Raw genomic sequence first — 20,995 nt, 5'->3', positions numbered from 1 at the left:
GTTCCTGATGTGTGGCCCTAGTGACTCATGCGACGGACAGCCAGAGCCCCTGTCCTCTCTGTGAGGTGCTGGGAGGAGCTGACTTTTACCCAGGCTTCGTTCTACCTCCAGAGAGTGACCCTGGTTTCCCCACCCTGAAGCTTCCCTTAGAAGTCAATGCATACACTAGACTTCTTTAAGCGTTCTGTCTGGCATAGCCACCGAATCGTCTTTTAGTAGAACTGCTCTGTCTGGCAGAGCCACATGGAGGGACAAGATGGGACACCCAGGCAGGGCAAATCCACCTGGGATAAGCCCCAATGGGACCGAAAAGTTGGGGAGCATCCCCTAGATTACAGTTCCTTTGTGCTGCTTGGCCATTCCTGCACATAGCTGCTGTAGCCAGTCTGATGGGTGTCCGAGTCGTGCCCAGGATAGGAGGAGTCAGAAACGGTAACAGGGAACTGTGAGTGAGGTCCCTTGCCCAGGGGACCCTCCTGGGCTTCCCCAGTCATTCTCCTGGGGGAGTAATCCACCAAGAAAATAGTAGGAGAAGGTTTTCTCTTCAGATACCTGGGTGGGCGAGTAAGGAGCCAGGTCCCTCCAAGAGCCTTTGGTTGTCCAAAGGGTAGCCTGAGGTAGCGGCCCTTAGCTGCTGCTCAGTTTTCCCTAGGTCCTTCACATCCGGGGATCTGTGCCGAGAGGAGTTCTGAGTCTTTACCAAACCAACATTCCCAACCTCAAGTCAGAGAGGAGCCCAGAAAACCTGTCACCCGAGACTTGAGAATGACAGCAGCCGTACTGACAGCTCTGACGTGGCCTCCCGGTGCCTTGCACCTGGGCAGAAGTTTCCTTCCTCGAGGGGAGCTGGGACAGGATATCTATGTGCCTACCACAGCGGAGCACTGTCTATAGAGAATTTTTTTAAAGGTTTTTTTTTTAAATTTATTTATTTGACAGACAGAAATCACAAGTAGGCAGAGAGGCAGGCAGAGAGAGAGGGGGAGGCAGGCTCCCCGCTGAGCAGAGAGCCTGATGCAGGGCTTGATCCCAGGACCCTGTGATCACGACCTGAGCTGAAGGCAGAGGCTTTAACCCACTGAGCCACCCAGGCGCCCCCGTAGAGAATTTTTTAAAGAATAATAGGGACGCCTGGGTGGCTCAGTTGGTTAGACGACTGCCTTCGGCTCAGGTCATGATCCTGGAGTCCCGGGATCGAGTCCCACATAGGGCTCCCAACTCCACCGGGAGTCTGCTTCTCTCTCTGACCTTCTCCTCACTCATGATCTCTCCCACTGTCTCTCTCTCAAATAAATAAATAAATAATCTTTAAAAAAAAAAAAAAAGAATAATAAAAACTGATAAAGTCTGCCACTTTGTTTTATCATCTTGTGCCAGAAACTCGAAACAAGGTCAGTGGCAGTTTGGGTAAGTGCCCATGGATTGTGCTCTTGCTGTTATTAGATGAGTGTTCTCCTAGTGTTTGTCAGGATGATTGGTTGTAAAGGCCGTAAATGCAACTCAGACGGGCCGAAGCCTTAGAGGGAAGATTCTGGCTCACCCAGACGCATGCCCGGAACACGGTGCTCAGATGTTAGGAATCTGCCTATTTCTTTCCCATCCCTGCATTCCCGGGGCGAGCTTCATACACTGGCACGTTCTTCCCTCCGTGGAGGCAGATGGCCTCCAAAGCTCTATTCCATAAGCTTACCCACACAGAGCTCAGAGAGAGGCTCCTTCTCAAGCAGAAGTCCCACACCAAAGTAGCTCATTGGCCAGCTTTGGTCAGGGTCCCATCCCTGAAGCAATCACAGGGATTCTCCCTGGCTGGTCCTGGCTCGCCTAGCCCCAGACCACATGCACAGGAAGGCGAAGGAATGATTCCCGAAAGGAAAAGTGAGATGCTGTAACAACAGAGTAGGACTGGACGCTGGCAGCAAATATCCAAGATATTCCTCAGCGCTCCCAGAGCCAAGCCCAGACTGAGAATCAGAGAGGATCTGGGAGCAGCCCAAATTCATGGTGTCCAGAGCCCGGGGATACTGTATCCCGTGCCAGCAACTCTCTTGGACACTCCGGGCCATCGCTGATAACTAGTAATACAGCTCCCTGTCCCCCGAAGTTCAGGCATGTGGGCTCTGTGCCCTAAGAGATAAAGACTAGCCACACCCAGCACCCCACTGCACTGCACTACCGGATAACAGACAAGCCCCCTGGCCAGCCCTCACCTGCTCCCAGACTGCTGTCTGCCCTTGTTGGCCAGGGCTGTGGGGCCTGAGTCAGAAAGGAGAAGATCTATCCATGCGCCTTTGAATCCTCACTCTCTCTTTTGGGGGCTCTGTAGCTGTGTTGATTCTAGGAAGCAGAGCACAGGACCGTTTGGCTGTTTTTAGGTCCAATTTTAAAATGCAACTAAAGCCTTTTGGTTTATTTATGTTCTCTGAATATAATAAAGATTCATAAATAGGCCACTGGGCCGATCCACTCCAAGCACAGCAGCTAGGAACAGCTGGGTTTTTTGCTCAGCCCTCCTCCCTATGTTGACCTTGAAGAGAGGAGCCTTTCAAGTCCTAATGATGTTGCCGCTATAAAACTCGAAAAAGCCCCCCTCCCCTGCTGCCTCAGAGATAAAACCCAAATACCATAATCTAACATTTGAGACCCTCCCACATTCCTTATAATAGTCAACTTAATCAGTAATCATTAACTGGCTCTCTCTGGGGGCCAGGTAGCCAGCAAGGCACTCTGCACACGGCGGATCAGACGACCCTCGTTAACAACGCTAGGAAGGAGGACTAGTTTATTTTTTTTTTTTTTTTTTTTAAAGATTTTATTTATTTATTTATTTGACAGAGAGAGAGATCACAAGTAGGCAGAGAGGCAGGCAGAGAGAGAGAGAGGAGGAAGCAGGCTCCCTGCTGAGCAGAGAGCCCGATGCGGGACTCGATCCCAGGACCCTGAGATCATGACCTGAGCCGAAGGCAGCGGCTTAACCCACTGAGCCACCCAGGCGCCCAGGAGGACTAGTTTAATTCCTACTTTACAGAGGAGGAAATTGGCAAGGCCACGTTCAGGCAATAGGCTTGAGCAATGGAACCGGGAGCAAGGCACAAGGCCCAGGGGCCCCCAGTGATCACACCAGGGGCCAGAATACAAGCAGGCTCACTAAGCCACCCACCTCGAAATAGCCACAGGCCTTAATATCCACTGGGCTACTTACAACCAGGCACAGTTAGCTTTTTTAAAAGGGACAATTCCATACGTTCCCATATGTGCTCAGCCCGCCCTGTAACTGTGGTCCTCACCACCAGCTCACGGCAGACCGTGTCTCCTTTGCCCTGGTGCCCGCTGCCTCCTTGCAGTGTATCCAATAAACTTCTATGCCCGTTGCTCTGCCTTCCCCAGCTGGGATGCCCACACTTTGGTGGCTCATCTGGGGGAACGTCTGCTGGCCCAGGACTCTCCCCATTCTCTAGGAATTTCTCAGGACTTTCCCTCAGAGCATGGCCTCTAGGATTCCTTGGAGAACTGATGATCTCTCCAGTTGTTTCGGGAACTGGTTAGTCCTCGGCGAGGATCCCAAGTCAGTAGGGGAAGCCCTCGGATGGCCCTGTCTGAAAGGAGTAAGGATTTTCCCTCTTGCCCTTCAGAGGGATCCTTCCCTTTCTGGCCCTTCAGTGGCCTAACCCTAGTATTCCTCAGACAATTGAAAGTCTCGGGCTAGGGAGGCTCCCTGGTGTGGTCTTTTGGGCCCCTTTCCTGATGCGGAACGACTGTCATTTCCCAGGACCCTCTCCTTGGTGGGACACCCTACTACAGCCAGTCGCCCCATAAAACATCGGGCTCTTTTTCAGGTCAGTGGCCATGCAGGGACAGGAGCAAGTGGTCAAGGATGAATTCTTGAGACGTTTTGGTTGCAGAAAGGGGCTTTTGTTACCGTACGGGGACAGGACCCGTGAGCAGGAAGAGCTGTACTGGGATTGTGAGGAGTGACCGATTATAGACTTGTTAGTTAGTGGGGGTTAGGGGACAGTGTAAGTCTCTTAGGAATTTATGCATGTTAAAAGGAAGGTCTCCAGGACCTTGGAGAGCTAGCTATTGTTAAGATAAGGTTGCTTTCATGGTTTAGTAAAACATTAGTCACGAGACCCTTCAAATGTCTATCAGTGGGCTGCATGTTTGAAAGGCAATTGCTAACATGTATCTTTTGGGGGGGGGGTGGTTACAGGAGGGCGTAACAGGGACAGAAGAAAAGCTTTAGAGGTAAAACATTAAAGGAAGTTCTTGAGGGAGCTGTAGGAGTGTTACAATCAGCATGCCTCAGGAATCCTGCCAGGAGTCACAGCAAGTTCTTTTCTTTCCACAGAGTGGGGCACACTGCCTGAAATCTTGATGATCCGAGCTCCATTCCCCTTGGTGGGACGCCCCTTTGGGAATCCGCAGCTGGTCTCTACAATTCCCTTCTATTCCTTTGAACTTGCCCTGGGGATGTGTTTGGTTTTTTTTTCAAGATTTTATTTATTTGACGGATAGAGATCACAAGTAGGCAGAGAGGCAGGCGGCGGGGTGGGGGGGCAGGCTCCCCACTGAGCAGAGAGCCCGAAGTGGGGCTCCATCCCAGGACCCCGAGATCATGACCTGAGCTGAAGGCAGAGATTTAACCCACTGAGCCACCCAGGCGCCCCGGGGATGTGTTTTTAATAAAAACTGGAACAGATACATCTGGGTGGCTCAGATGGTTAAGCATCTGCCTTCAGCTCAGGTCATGATCCCAGGATCCTGGGATCGAGTCCCACATCGGGCTCACCCCTCAGCAAGGAGTCTGCTTCTCCCTCTGTCTGCTGCTCCCCCTGCTTGTGCTCTCTTTCTCTGACAAATAAATAAAATCTTTTTAAAAATAATAATGAGGGGCGCCTGGGTGGCTCAGTGGGTTAAAGCCTCTGCCTTCAGCTCAGGTCATGATCCCAGGGTCCTGGGATCGAGCCCCGCATCGGGCTCTCTGCTCAGCAGGGAGCCTGCTTCCTCCTCTCCCTCTGCCTGCTTCTCTGCCTACTTGTGATCTCTGTCTGTCAAATAAATAAATAAAATCTTTAAAAAAATAAAAATAAAAATAATAAAAATAATAATGAAATAAAATAAATAAAAATAAAAACCGGAACAAATTGGGCTCCCAAGGCCTGAGGAAAAATGTCCCATCTATTTATGTCGTGCTTCCTGGCTTCATTACAGACTCCCAGATCAAGAGGTATGGCCCCTCTAGGGAACTTGCTTATAATACTTTTTTTCCCGGTTGACCTCTTTTGCCAGAACTTCAAATGGTCAGAGGTCTTACATGCAAGCCTTCATGGCATTGTCCCCCAAATCTCCAACCCCCCCCCCCAAAAAACTGCAGAATGTGCCTTGCTGGGTTTCATGGCCCATCTGGTCCTAGAACATTCCAGATGATCTTTCTTTTATGCCATCCCATTATCTTTCCCTTCCCCCTGAAGGCCCAGCAGCTCTCCTGCACTTACACCGCCCACTTTAGACTTTCCCACGGGTACCCCAGGTAAAAACTGACAATGGGGAAGAAACTGATCGACTTCTAGTGCCCACAGATGCATAATTCTGAGTATGAAGGCTAATTTAAGTTTGTTGATGTAACTAAAATAGATATGTCTTTAGAGTTATCAGCATTAACTATAAAACTTCTCATTCAAACAAGGTTTACTGAAGTCCAATAACCTCGCCTTATCTCTGTTGCAATTTGTTGGCAAAAAGATGGCTGAAAATGATGGTTCGTTTTATAAATAAATAAATAAACTTCTTTTAAAAAGATGCGCTGTGGGGGTGAGGGGGTGCCTCTGGCTGGCTCTGTTTGGAAGAGCATGTGACTGTTGATCTCAGGGTTGTGAGTTCAAGCCCCACATTGGGTATCGAGATTACTAAAAGTAAATAAGCTTTCAAAAAATGATAGTTAATTTTGCCTGTCTCCTAAAGTTCTCATAGGTCATTGCTAAGTTAGCTTTCAAAATCTTCGGTAACCTGAAACTTGGAGGTTTTGCTAAGTTAAATTATAAATTGGGTTGAATTCATTGGATATCTAAGTCTCTTCCAAATAAGATAAAATACAGAAGCATTAATTATTAAACATAATGTTTACCTGCCTTAGGCTTCTTATTGTGGAGAGACTAAATATACTAGGGTCTGTAGGAAACATGCTTCGTGCCTTCCTGAGACATTTTACTAGGAAAATACATGTTCCTAAAAATGACGAAGTGTATTCATAAATTTGCCAATCTGAAGAATCCCGTTCTAATAGTTCACAATTGAACTATACTACTTCATTTTCAGTGGAGACTAAGGTTTCTAGGAGTTAAAATTCTGCTGAATGTAATTAAGACTGATGGAAATGATAAGGAAAGCAACTCTTTATGTAAGAAAGTAGGAGACATGTAAAAAAGGTATAAGAAGTGAGCATACGTTTTCTTTTTTTTTTTTTTTTTTTAAGATTTTATTTGTTTATTTGACAGACAGAGATCACAAGTAGACAGAGAGGCAGGCAGAGAGAGAGGGAAGCAGGCTCCCTGCTGAGCAGAGAGCCCGATTCGGGGCTCGATCCCAGGACCCTGAGATCATGACCTGAGCCGAAGGCAGCGGCTTAACCCACTGAGCCACCCAGGCGCCCGAGCATACGTTTTCTTGAGGGAAAAAGAAAGTAAGTTTGTCCTAAATTGAGACTAGTGAGCTAGACGGAAAAGGCTTGGGACAAAATCTGAATCCAAAAGAAAGCTGTAGAAGGTTTGTGAAGGAAAAGCTTTAGAAAAAAAATTTTATGAGTGGTTAGGACAGATTAAGATTGAAATGAATGGATTTTTTAAAAAGATTTTATTTATTTATTTGACAGAGAGAGATCACAAGTAGACAGAGAGGCAGGCAGAGAGAGAGGGAAGCAGGCTCCCTGCTGAGCAGAGAGCCCGATGCGGGGCTCGATCCCAGGACCCTGAGATCATGACCCGAGCTGAAGGCAGCGGCTTAACCCACTGAGCCACCCAGGCGCCCCAAGACTAATTCATTTGTAAAACAAGTCTGGTTTTTAAGATTTTTCAAAAGTTATTATTCATTTGAGAGAGAGTGAGCAAGAGGGAGCACACGAGCAGTGGAGAGGGCCAGAGGAATAGGGAGAAGCAGACTTGCCCCTAAAACAAGTCCAGTTTTAACAAACGTGGCCTAATTATTTAAATAAGCTCAGCAAGAATAGTGATTGGCCATGTAGATCCTTTTTTTTTTAATTAAAATTTTTTCTTAGAGAGAAAGCAGGGGTGGGGGTGGAGGAGCAGAGAGGGAGAGAGAGAATCCCAAGCAGGCTCCATGCTTGGCTCCATCTCACAACCCTGAGATCACGACCTGAGCCAAAATCAAGGGTCCAACGTTAAACAGACTGAGCCACCCTAGTGCCCCGACCATATAGGTCCTTTAAACTCTGCTTTTATGGGGTTGCCTGGGAGGCTCAGTCCGTTAAGCCTCTGCCTTCAGCTCAGGTCATGATCCCAGAGTCCTGGGATTGAGCCCCATATCCAGTTCCCTGCTCAGTGGGAAGCCTGCTTCCCCCTCTGCCCTTTGCCTTTTGCCCCTGTTGGGTTCATGCTCTCTCTCTTCTCTCAAATAGATAAATAAAATCTTTCTTTTTAAAAGATTTTATTTATTTATTTGATAGACAGAGATCAGAAGTAGGCAGAGAGGCAGGCAGAGAGAGAGAGGAGGAAGCAGGCTCCCCGCTGAGCAGAGAGCCCAATGCAGGGCTCGATCCCAGGACCCTGAGATCATGACCTGAGCCAAAGGCAGACGCTTAATGACCAAGCCACCTAGGCGCCCCTAGATTGAACTTTTAATAGCCTCTTGATTCCAGTAGAGATTTGGGCACATGCCTCTTCTCTAGGTCCCCGAAATGCCCTCAGGTTCCTGCACCTGCCAGGAACTAATGTTCTTTGCTAATCTGGTACAGCTACCAGGAACTCTATAAACAAAGTTTCAGACCAATGTTTTCAGCGGGTTTCACTGTCCCCATAAAGTCAACCTTAGTTCTTTAGAGCTGTCTGGCCTTACCTGAGTTTACACTTATCTGTCTCAAATATGACAGTCAGTCAAAACCTTGGCAAAATAACTAGTGTTTCCAACAGTGTCCTGTTACAAGAACAGATTCTTATTGAACTTATGCAAATAATTGTAACTGCCGTGGAAGGAAGAATACTCACAGAGAGTTTCTGAATTTTAGAGGGTTTGAATGGGAAGAAAAGTTAAGTGTTTCAATTTGTTCACAAAGGGATATTTTATCATGATATTTCTGTGTATCATGGATGTCTTAAGAGAAAGTTTCCTTTGGGGGCGCCTGGGTGGTTCAGTTGGTTAAGCAGCTGTCTTCTTTCAGCTCAGGTGATGATCCTTGAGTCCTGGATCCAGTCCCACTTCGGGCTCCCTGCTTGGCAGGGAGTCTGCTTCTCCCTCTGACCTCTCCCCTCTCTCAAATAAATAAATACAATCTTAAAAAAAAAAGTTTCCTTAATCTGAAAGAGCAAACATGAGAGAACCAGCAGTGGTTCAAACAAGAATCATAAAAACTATAATCATCTTCTCTAATTCATTCGGTCCTACATTTTTTATTTTTGTCCTGTTTGAATGCAGCTTTCCCATAAGTCCTGGAGATTCTTACCCAGTTCGGTTTTATGATCTTAAAGATAGCAAATACCTGTGTTTGTCTCACACACACACACACACACACACACACACAAAAGTCCTTTTCATGAATCTCTTTAAAGACAGAACTCATTTTGCAGGAACCTCAGAACAAGAACTCAGAAACGGGGGCACCTGGGTGGCTCAGTGGGTTAAGCCTCTGCCTTCAGTTCAGGTCATGGTCTCAGGGTCCTGGGATCGAGTCCTGCATCGGGTTCTCTGCTCAGCAGGGACCCTGCTCCCCCACGCCCTCTCTCTCTCTGCCTGCCTCTCTGCTTACTTGTGATCTCTCTCTCTGTCAAATAAATAAATAAAATCTTAAAAAAAAAAAAAACCCACAAATGAATTATTCTTGATTTGGCTATCTCTGGAAATAAGGGGGAATTTAGAGAAAAATTATGTTCCAACAACACAGCTTTGTGGACATCAAATTCTAGTTCTGTCTTTGAATGTTTGTTGTTTGTGTAAGCTAGACCACTTGAGGGAAGAAACTTCAGAAAAATTACTACAAAGGCTCATGTATGGACAATATTCGTGCTTGTTACTCTGTGGAGATAATAACAGGACTCCATGGGCATAGGATTATTTGAACAGCTAGAAAACTGGATGGAGTCCCCAACAATTGTGTAACTCAGCTATCCCCTTGACCGATTCTGTATGGCTGAGATGACAAAGTTGCTCCGTAAAATCCAGAGCGTTAACTGTGGACTTGCGAAGATAAGGGATGACTCCGCTTTCCTTAGGACTTGATAGAGGACGCACCTGGGATCACCCTTATTCCCCAAACAAGTCTTCTCCCACTGGCCAGCCATTCTTCATAATTAGGATATTGTTAAGGCTAGACACTAAACAAAGACGACTTCTTGATGGTTTTATTCCTTAGCCATATTTCTCTCAGGAGCTGCCTCAATTGATATAAACTTGCAATTAGAGGCTTTGGCCAAGCATCATACAGCGGCCATCTTTAGTCAAGCCCAACACACAGTCACCCACAAATTCAAAAGGTAGCCCTCCAAAACTGAGAACCAGTGCAACAGGCCCCTCCCACAGAAGATCAGCAAGAACATCCAGCCAAGGCCAAGTTCATCGATCAATAAGAACTGCAAAACTCCAGCCCTAGGGGAATACAGCACATAGAATTCACGGGTTCTCCCCCGCGATTCTTTGGTCTTTCAATTTTAATTTTTTTTCCCTCTTCCATTTTTCAACTAATTTCTTATTTCATTGACTTTCTAAAAAAATTTTTAATTGTCATTTTCACAGTTACATTCTATCCTTTCATTGTATTTAATATCATTTTTGTGTGTATGCACACACACACACACACACACCTACATACATACAAGTTTTTCTCACTTTACAATTTGGGGATGTAGTTTCTTCTAACAGACCAAAATACATTCAGAATCTAGTGTATGGCTCTACTCTCCTCACCTGTCTGATCATATTTTCTTTCTCCTTCTTCTTCTTCCTCCTCCCCTTCCTCCTCTTCATTCTTCTTGTTAAAGTCTTCTTAAATTTTCATCTTTACAGTTACATTCTACCCTTTCAATGTATTTAATTTTTTTGTATTTTTTTTTTGTATTTTGTATTGTGCAAAAGTTTTGTATATTTTTGTATTTACATAAGTTTTTCTTTTTTACAATTTTGAGATGTAGTTTCTTCTAACAAACCAACCAAAATACACTCAGGGTATAAACTATCGCTCTGTTTGGTTCAACTGTCTATTTATATTCCTCTTTTTTTTCTTTTATTTTGTCTTTTAACTCTCATTTTTACAATTACATTCTATCCTTTCACTGTATTTTACTTTTGTATATATATGTCTTTCTTTCTTTACAACTTTGGGATCTAGTTTTCCAACAAACAGGCCAAAATACACAAAGGATCCAGTGTATTGCTCTATTCTGTTCACCTGTCTGATTATATTCTCTCTTTTTAATTTTAGTTTTTATTTTATTATTTTTATTTTTATTTTTTTTGTTTGTTTGTTTCAGGTCTCTTCTACTTTGTTTAGTGTACATTTCTCTGGGGACATTGTTGCCATTTTAGTATTCTGTTGTCTCATTCATCTAGTCTTCTCTGGACAGAATGACAAGATAGAAAAACTCACCTCCAAAAAGAGAACAAGAGGGAGTAGTCACTGCCAGGGACCTAATCCGTATGGACATAAGTAAGATGTCAGAACTAGAATTCAAAATAATGATTATAAAGATACTAGCTGGGCTTGAAAAAAGCATTGAAGACACTAGAGAATCCCTTTCTGGAGAATAAAAGAACCAAAATCTAATCAAGTCAAACCCAGAAAGGCTATTAATGAGATGCAATAAAAAATGGAGGCTCTAACTGCTAGGATAAATGAGGCAGAAGAGAGAATTAGTGATATAGAAAACCATAAGATGGAGAATAAAGAAGCTGAGAAAAAGAGAGATAAGCAACTACTGGATCATGAGGATAGAATTTGAAAGATAAGTGATACTATATAGCGAAACAATACTAGAATAATTGGTATCCCAGAAGAAAAAGAAAGAGAGAGGGAGGGGAGAAGGTATACTGAAGCAAATTATGCAGAGAACCTCCCTATTCTGAGGAAGAAAACAGGAATCCAAGTCCAGGAGGCACAGAGAACCCTGCCCAACAATCAATAAAAATAGGTCAACACCCCAACATATAATAGCGGAACTTGCAAATCTCAGACAAAGAGAAAATCCTGAAAGCAGCTTGGGATGAGATCTGTAACCTACAAGGGTAGAAAATCAGACTGGCAGCAGAAAAGAGACCTGGCAGACCAGAAAAGACTGCCATGATATACTCAGAATGCTAAATGAGAAAAATACGCAGCCAAGAATACTTTTATCCAGCTAGGATGTTATTCGAAATAGAAGGGGAGATAAAAAGCTTCCAGGACAAACAGAAACTAAAAGAATTTGTGATCACTAAACCAGCCCTATAAGAAATATTAAAAGGGGGGCGCCTGGGTGGCTCAGTGGGTTAAGCCTCTGCCTTCAGCTCAGGTCATGATCTCAGGGTCCTGGGATGGAGCCCACATTGGGCCCTCTGCTCAATAGGGAGCCTGCTTCCTCCCCTCTCTCTGCCTCCCTCTCTGCCCACTTGTGATCTCTCTCTGTCAAATAAATAAGTAAAATCTTTTAAAAAAAGAAATATTAAAAGGGGACCCATTGAACAGAAAGAAAGACAAAAGTAACAAAGACCAGAAAGCAATAGAGATAATATACAGAAACAATTATTTTACAGGTAATACGATGGCAGTAAATCTGTATCTTTCAGTAGTTACTCTGAATGTAAATGGGATAAATGTCCCAATCAAAAGACACAGGATATAAGAGTGGATTAAAAAACAAGACCCAACGATATGCTGTCTGCAAAAGACTCATTTGAGACCCAAAGTAACCTCCAGATTGAAAGTGAGGGGGTGGAAAACCACTAATCATGCTAATGGACATCAAAAGACAGCTGGGGTAGCAATCCTTGTAACAGGCAAATTAGATTCTAAACCAAAGACTATAATAAGAGATGAGGAAGGACACTATAAAATAATTAAAGGGTCTAGTCAACAAGAAGATCTAACAATTGTAAATTTTATGCCCCTTACATGGGAGCAGCCAATTATATAAGTCAATTAATAAAAAAATTAAAGAAATACATTGATAACAATAAAATAATAGTAAGGGACTTTAATACCCCATTCGCTGCAATGGGCAGTCATCTAAGTAGAAGATCAACAAGGAAATAAGGGCTTTGAATGAAACACCGAACCAGATGGACTTCACAGATATTTTCAGAGTTCCATCCCAAAGTAACAGAATACAGATCCTTCTTGAGTGCACATGGAACATCCTCCAGAATGGATCACATACTGGGTCACAAATCAGATCTCAACTAGTACCAAAGGACTGGGATCAATCCCTGCATATTTTTGGACAACAATGCTTTGAAACTGGAACTCAATAACAAGAGGAAATTTGGAAAGAATTCAAATACATGGAGATTAAAGAACAGCCTACTAAAGAATGAATGGGTCAACCAGGAAATTAAAGAATTAAATTTATGGAAACAAGTGAAAACACAACTGTTCAAAGCCTTTGGGATACAGCAAAGGCGGTCCTAAGAGGGAAGTATTAGTAATACAAGACTTTCTCAAGAAACGAAAAAGGTCTCAAAAACACAACCTAACCTTACATCTAAAGGAACTGGAGACAGAACAGCAAATAAAGCCTAAACCCAGCAGGAGAAGAGAAATATTAAAATCAGAGCAGAAATCAATGAAACAGAAACCAAAACAACAGTAGAACAGATCAATGAAATAGGAGCTAGGTCTTTGAAAGAATTAACAAGATTGATAAACCCCTGGCCAGACTTATCAAAAAGAAAAGAAAAAGGACCCAAATGAATCATGAATGAAAGAGGAGAGATGGCAACCAACACTGAGGAAATACAAATAATTATAAGAACATATTCTGAGCAACTATCTGCCAACAAATTAGGCAATCTGGAAGAAATGGATGCATTCCTAGAGACATATAAACTACCAAAACTAAAATAGGAAGATATATAAAATCTGAACAGACCCATAACTAGCAAGGAAATTGAAGCAGTAACCAAAATTCTCCCAACAAACAAAAGTCCAGGGCTGGATGGCTTCCCAGGGGAATTCTACCAGATATTTAAAGAAAATTAATACTTATTCTTCTGAAGTTGTTTCAAAAAACAGAAAAGGAAGAAAAACTTCCAAACTCTTTCTATGAGGTCAGTATTACTTTGATCCCCAAAACAGACAAAGACTCCAACCAAAAAGGAGAATTACAGACCAATATCCCTGACAAACACGGATGCCAAAATTCTCACCAAAATACTAGCCAATAGGATCCAGCAGTACATTAAAAGGATTATTCACCAAGACCAAGTGGGATTTATTCCTGGGCTATAAGGGTGATTCAACATCCGCAACTCAATCAATGTGATTCACTACATAAAAGAAAGAACAAGAACCATATGATCCTCTTAATAGATGCAGAAAAAGCATTTGACAAAGTATAACATCCTTTCTTGATTAAAACTCTTCACAGTGTAGGGAGAGAGGGAACATACCTCAATATCATAAAAGCCATATACAAAAAGCCCATAGCAAATATCATTCTCAGTGGGAAGAACTGAGACCTTTTCCCCTAAGGTCAGGAATATGACAGGGATGTCCACTGTCACCACTACTGTTCAGCACTGTACTGGAAGTCCTAGCTTCAACAATCAGACAACAACAAGAAATAAAAGACATCTGAATCAGTTAAAGAAGAAGTCAGACTCATTCTTTGCCGATCACATGATGCTTTACGTGAAAACCCAAAAGATTCCATCCAATAGAACTCATACAGGAATTCAGCAGAGTGTTGGGATATAAAATCAACACAGAAAAATCAGCTGCATTTCTATACACTAACAGTGAGACAGAAGAAAGAGAAATTAAGGAGTTGATCCCATTTACAATTGCCTCCAAAACCATAAGACACCCAGGAATAAACCTAACCAAAGAGGCAAAGGATCTGTACTCAGAAAACTATAGAACATTCATGAAAGAAACTGAAGCTGACGCCAATAAATAGAAAATTGTTCCATCCCTCCTACACTGTTGGTGGGAATGCAAACTGATGTAGTCACTCTGGAAAACAGCACAGAAATTCCTCAAAAAGTTGAAAATAGAGCTACCCTACAACCCAGCAATCACACTACTGGGTCTTTACTCTAAAGATACAAACGTAGTGATCTGAAGGGGCACATGCACCCGAATGTTTATAGCAGCAATGTCCACAATAGCCAAACTATGGAAAGAGCCCAGATGTCCATCAACAGATGAATGGATAAAGAAGATGCGGTATATATATATACAATGGAATACTATGCAGCCATTAAAAGAAATGAAATCTTGCCATTTGCAATGACATGGATGGAACTAGAGGGTATTATGCTGAGTGAAATAAGTCAATCAGAGAAAGACAATTATCATATGATCTCCCTGATGGGAGGAATTTAAGAGGCAATGTGGGGGGGCTTGGGGGTTAGGGAGGGAAAAAATGAAACAAGATGGGATCAGGAGGGAGACAAACCACAAGAGACTCTTAATCTCACAAACAAACTGAGGGTTGCTGGGAAGAGGGGTAGGGAGAGGGTGGTTGGGTTATGGACGTTGGGGAGGGTGTGTGCTATGGTGAGTGCTGTGAAGTATATAAACCTGGTGATTCACATACCTGTACCCCTGGGGCTAATAATACATTATATGTTAATAAAAAATTAAGAATTAAAAAAGAAAATCATTCCATGTTCATGGATTGGAAGAACAAATAATTGTGAAAATATCTACGCTACCTAGAGCAATCTATATGGTTAATGCAATCCCTATAAAAATGCCATCAACTTTTTTCACAGATCTGGAACAAATAATCCTAAAATTGTATGGAACCATAAAAGACCCCAAATAGCCAAAGGAATGTTGAAAAAGAAAAAGCTGGATGCATCACAATTCCAGACTTCAAGTTCCAAAGCTGTAATCATCAAGACAATATGGCACTGGCCCAAAAACAGGCACATAGATCAGTGGAACAGAATACAGAACCCAGAAATGGACCCTCAGCTCTATGATCAACTAATCTTTGACAAAGCAGGAAAGATTAGCCAATGGAAAAAAAGTCTCTTCAATAAATGGTGTTGGGAAAATTGGACAGCCACATGTAGAAGAAGGATAATGGACAATTTCCTTATACCATACGCAAAAATAGACTCAAAATGGATGAAAGACCGAAATGTGAAATAGGAATCCACCAAAATCCTAGAGGAGGGATACCTGGGTGGCTCAGTTGGTTAAGCGTCTGCCTTTGGCTCAGGTCCTGATCCCAGGGCCAGGGTTCAAGTCCCACATTGAGTTCCTTGCCCAGTGGAAAGCCTGCTTCTTCCTCTGCCTTCTCTGCCTGCCACTCCCCCTTCTTGTGCTCTCTAAATAAAATCTTTAAAAAAAAAAAAAAAAAAGCCTAGAAAAGAACACAAGTAGCAAACTCTGTGACCTCAGCCATAGCAACTTCTTGCTAGAAACATCTCCAAAGGCAAGGGAAACAAATGTAAAAATAAACTATTGGGACTTCATCAAGATAAAATGCTTTTGCACAGCAAAGGAAACAGTTGTCAAAAGTAAAAGACAACCAACAGAATGGAAAAAGATATTTGCAAATGACATACCAGACCAAGGGCTAGTATCCAAAATCTATAAAGAACTTGCCAAGCTCAACAGCTGAAAAACAAATAATCCAATCAAGAAATGGGCAAAGGGGACGCCTGGGTGGCTCAGTTGGTTAAGCGGCTGCCTTCAGCTCAGGTCATGATCCCCCTGGGATCGAGTCCCACATCGGGCTCCTTGCTCGGCGGGGAGCCTGCTTCTCCCTCTGCCTCTGCCTGCCTCTCTGTCTGCCTGTGCTCGCTCGCTCTCTCTCTCTCCCTCTGTCTCTGGCAAATAAATAAATAAAATCTTTAAAAAAAAAAAAAAAAGAAAGAAATGGGCAGAGGACATGAACAGACATATCTCCAAAGACATACAAATGGCAACAGATACATGAAAAAAATGCTTAACATCACTTAGCATCAGGGAAATACAAATCAAAACCACAATGAGATACCATCTCACACCAGTCAAAATGGTTAAAATTAACAAGTCAGGAAATGATAGATGTTGGCGAAGATTCAGAGAAAGGGGAATCCTCTAACAATGTTGTGGGAATGCAACTGGTGCAGCCACTCTGGAAAACAGCATGGAGTTTCCTCAAACAGTTAAAAATAGAGCTACCCTACAATCCTGCAATTGCACTACTGTGTATTTATCCCAAAGATACAAATGTAGTGATCTGAAGGGGCACATGCACCCAAATGTTTATAGCAGCAATGTCCACAATAGCCAAACTATGGAAAGAATCCAGATGTCCATCGACAGATGACATGGATAAAGAAGATGTAGTCCATATACACAATGGAATACTACTCAGCCATCAAAAAATGAAATCTTGCCATTTGCAACAGCGTGTATGGAACTAGAGGGTATTATGCTGAGAGAAATAAGTTAGTCAGAGAAAGACAATGATACGATCTCACTCATATAGGAAATTTGAGACACAAAACAGAGTACCATAAGATGAAATCAGAGAGGGAGAAAAACCATAAAAGACCCTGAATCATAGGAAACAAACTGAGGGCTGCTGAAGAGGAGGGGTAGGGTGATGGGGTAAGTGGGTGATGGACATTAAGGAGGGCCCAAGCACTGGGTATTACATAAGACTGATGAATCACTGACTTCTACCTCTGACACCAATAATCATTATATACTAATTAATTGCATTTAAATTTTTAAAAAGGAAAATAAAATAAAATAAATTACAACTTTTGTGCTGCAAATGATACCATCAAGAAAGTGAAATGAGAACCCACAGAATGGTAACTAATACTCCAAATCATCTATCTGGCTCAGTGGGTTAAGCGTCTGCCTTTGGCTCAGGTCATGATCTCAGGGTCCTGGGATCAAGTCCCACATCAGGCTCCTTGCTCAGTGGGGAGTCTGCTTCTCTCTCACCCTCTCCCTCTGCCCCTCCCCCCACTCATGCTTTCTCTCTCTCTCTCTCTAACTCTCTCTCTCTCTCATAATTAAATAGAATTTAAAAAAAAAAAAAAAAGAATAGGGGCGCCTGAGTGGCTCAGTGGGTTGAAGCCACTGCTTTCGGCTCCGGTCAAGATCCCGGGGTCTTGGGATCAAGCCCTGCGTCGGGCTCTTTGCTCATTGGGGAACCTGCTTCCTCCTCTCTCTCTGCCTGTCTCTCTGCCTACCTGAGATCTCTGTTTGTCAAATAAATAAATAAAATTTTTTAAATAAATAAAGAAAGAATAAAAAGATATGTAATACAATTTAAAAATAGGCAAAGGATATGCATAGAGATTTCTCCAAAGAATATATGTAAATTGGCAATAAGGACATAAAAATGAAAGTCATTAGCCATTAGGCAAATGCAAATCAAAACCACGATGAAGCATCCTTTCCAGGAGAGCTGGAAGGGCTTGAGTCAAAACGGTAGCCAACAGCCGTTGGTGAGGTTGGGAAGAACAAGCAAGCAACCCGCCTGCTTTCTGGTAGGAATGTAAGTGGCACTGCCACTGTGGAAACCAGTTTGGCAGTACCTCTAAATGTTAATGAGAGTTACATTATGACCCAGTAATTCCACTCCAAGGTGTTCACCCAAGGGAAAGACTTGGGCACCATCATCCATGGCAGCCTTCTTCGTAATAGCCAAGAAGTGGGAAATGGCCCAGCAACTGAGAGTGACAGATAAGTAACATGTGGTATATGTGTTTGATGGAATATGAAGCCATGAAGGGAAATGAAACCTGCTTCAACAAGAATGAACTTTGACATCACTCTAAGTGAAGGAAGCCAGACGCTCAACCACCTGGGACATGACTCCGTTTCTGTGAAAGGTCCAGAAAAGGCACATCTACAGAGACAGAAAGCAGATTAGTGGTTGCCAAGGCTAGGAGGACAGGAGAACTGAAGAGTGACAGCTAAGGGTTGTGAGATTTTTTTGGAAGGTGATAGGAATGTTCTGGAAGCAGATACAGATTGTGCAACACTGTGAACGCACTAAAAGTCCCTAGTGGTGGGGTGCCTGGGTGGCTCAGTGGTTTAAGCCTCTGCCTTCAGCTCGGGTCATGATCTCAAGGGATCGAGCCCCACATCGGGCTCTCTGCTCAGCGGGGAGCCTGCTTCCTCCTCTCTCTCTGCCTGCCTCTCTGCCTACTTGTGATCTCTCTCTGTCTATAAAAAAAAAAAAAAAAGTCCCTAGTGGTAAATTTTATGTTGTGTGTAGTGTACCACAATAAAAGAATAAATATTTTTTTAAAAACAGATTTATTTATTTAGTTGAGAGAGAGAGAGAGAGAAAGGGAGCACATGCATGTGAGTGTGGAGGGGCAGAGGGAGAGAGAGAATCTTCAAGCAGACTCCCCACGCAGAGCCCAACGCAGGCCTCAACCCCACAACTCATGAGATCATGACCCAAGCCAAAACCAAGAGTTGGACACTCAGCTGACTGAGCTACCCAGGCACCCCACCAAAAATAAATGGGTTTTTAATTGAAATTTAAAGTACATTTGAATCTACACACACCTCAATTAATTCTGACAAAGTGAACACACTTGGTAACAAGCACCCAAATCCAGAACATTTCCAGTACCCCAGAAACTCTCACTGTGACTCCTATAATCATTGTCCTCTAAAATGGCTTTAAGAAATAGGGCGCCTGGGTGGCTCAGTGGGTTAAGCCACTGCCTTCGGCTCAGGTCATGATCTCAGGGTCCTGGGATCGAGTCCCACATCGGGCTCTCTGCTCAGCAGGGGCCTGCTTCCCTTCCTCTCTCTCTGCCTGCCTCTCTGGCTACTTGTGATCTCTCTCTGTCAAATAAATAAAATTCTTAAAAAAAAAAAAAAAAACTTTAAAAAGAAATAAACTGGTGGGTGCCTGGGTGGCTCAGTGGGTTAAGTCTCTGCCTTTGGCCCAGGTCATGGTCCCAGAGTCCTGGTACTGAGTCCCTGCTTAGCTGGGAGCCTGCTTCTCCCTCTGCCCCTTCCCCTTGCTCATGATCTCCCTCTGGCTCATGCTCTCTCTCAAATAAATGAATAAAAATCTTAACAAGCAAAACAAAACTCATCTCCCTCGGGGCTCCTATGAACCTCCTCTCTCTTCTTAGAGGCCACACCTGTTGGGGGCTCCTGGTTTGTTTCCCGAGCTCACCTACCCGCTGACGTCTCACGGTACCCCCTTCCACTCCCTGCTTCCACAAAACACATTTTAGTTAGGTTGCAATTCCTTCTCTTCGTCACTTAAATACAATTCTACAACTTCTGTTTCTTGAGGTTTTACCTTTAGAGACCAGGGTATAACTCTCCTCTTAGTAAGACAGAAGGATACACCTCCCAGTTTCCCAAGGTTCCCACTTTGTCAACAGGCTGATTACAGATGTTCATAAGAAGTCTTAACGAAGGGCACCTGGGTGGCTCAGTGGGTTAAAGCCTCTGCCTTCAGCTCAGGTCGTGATCTCAGAGTCCTGGGATCAAGCCCCGCATCGGGCTCTCTGCTTATCAGAGAGTCTGCTTCCGCCTCTCTCTCTGCCTACCTTTTTGCCTACTTGTGATCTCTCTGTCAAATAAATAAATAAAATCTTAAAAAAAAAAAAAAAAAAGTCTTAACGAGCCCTGTTATAGCCATCCAGGGAAACACTGGAACTTTCCCCCAATCCACATGTTCAGATCTTAGCCAAGGGCCAAACTTAGAAGCAGCCCTTTCTAGAACTACTAGGCTAACTCTCTTCTGCACGCTCCCTTCGCCCTTTGCCAAGCATCTTGAAAGCAGAATATGATCACTAGGGACCCATACAGCAGGGAGAGATGAGCTCAGTTACACCCCGCAGGGATCTCGGACTTAGCCAGGGGCAGGGAAACCCACAAATCGTGGAAAGTGCAGTATCTAGGCCACACCTTGCTGTCAGGTGGGCTCTTGGACGCAGAATCTAAAATTCAAAGCTAGACGCTGCGTGGGAAGGCAGCAAGGGGAGTTCCCTTCAGAAAGAAAGGAAAGCTTCCAGAACAGTTCTGAAAAACCAAGATCAGTAACGCTCTCTCCTCTCCTCCTATGAGCATCCTAGTACAGGGGTTTTGTTTTTCTCTAGTGTTTTTTTTTTCTTTTAAGATTTTATTTATTTATTTGACAGACCGAGATCACAAGTAGGCAGAGAGGCAGGCAGAGAGAGAGGAAGGGAAGCAGGCTCCCTGCTGAGCAGAGAGCCCAATGTCAGGCTCTATCCCAGGACCCTGAGATCATGACCTGAGCCGAAGGCAGAGGCTTTAACCCACTGAGCCACCCAGGCGCCACGTTTTTCTCTAGTGTTTAAAAAAAAAAAAAAAAAAATCGCTTCTTGGCCTTTTGGCTAAGATCAAGTGTTAAAAAAAAAAAAAAAATCAGTATTGGGAGCCTGAGTGGCATAGTCATTTGAGTTCTCTAACTCTAGGTCTCCCCTTGGGTCACCGTATCAGGGTCCTGGGATCAAGCTCCATGTTGGGCTCTGTGCTTGGTAGGGAGTCTGCTTGAGATCTTCTCCCCTCTCCCTCTCTGTCTGCCCCTCCTGCTCATGCTCTCTCTCTCTCTCTCTCACTAATAAATAAATAAATCTTTTTTAAAAAATCAGTATGTCCCATTCAGTAACTAAAACT

General features: G+C 43.6%; 1 long non-coding RNA gene and 1 pseudogene across 1 annotated transcript in view; one reads left to right on the top strand and one right to left on the bottom strand.

Moving 5' to 3' along the window:
• LOC131811296 (uncharacterized) overlaps positions 1–20,995 on the bottom strand; it is a 43,288-nt gene that overhangs the window by 7,687 nt on the left and 14,606 nt on the right. The gene's annotated exons all lie outside the window — the stretch shown is intronic.
• Positions 20,693–20,837, top strand: LOC131812011 (U2 spliceosomal RNA; annotated as a pseudogene).

This window comes from Mustela lutreola, chromosome 11 (assembly GCF_030435805.1).
Source record: "Mustela lutreola isolate mMusLut2 chromosome 11, mMusLut2.pri, whole genome shotgun sequence".
NCBI lineage: Eukaryota > Metazoa > Chordata > Mammalia > Carnivora > Mustelidae > Mustela > Mustela lutreola.
The sequence above is the reverse complement of the archived record's forward strand: the minus strand, read 5'-3'. Positions and strand labels throughout refer to the sequence as shown.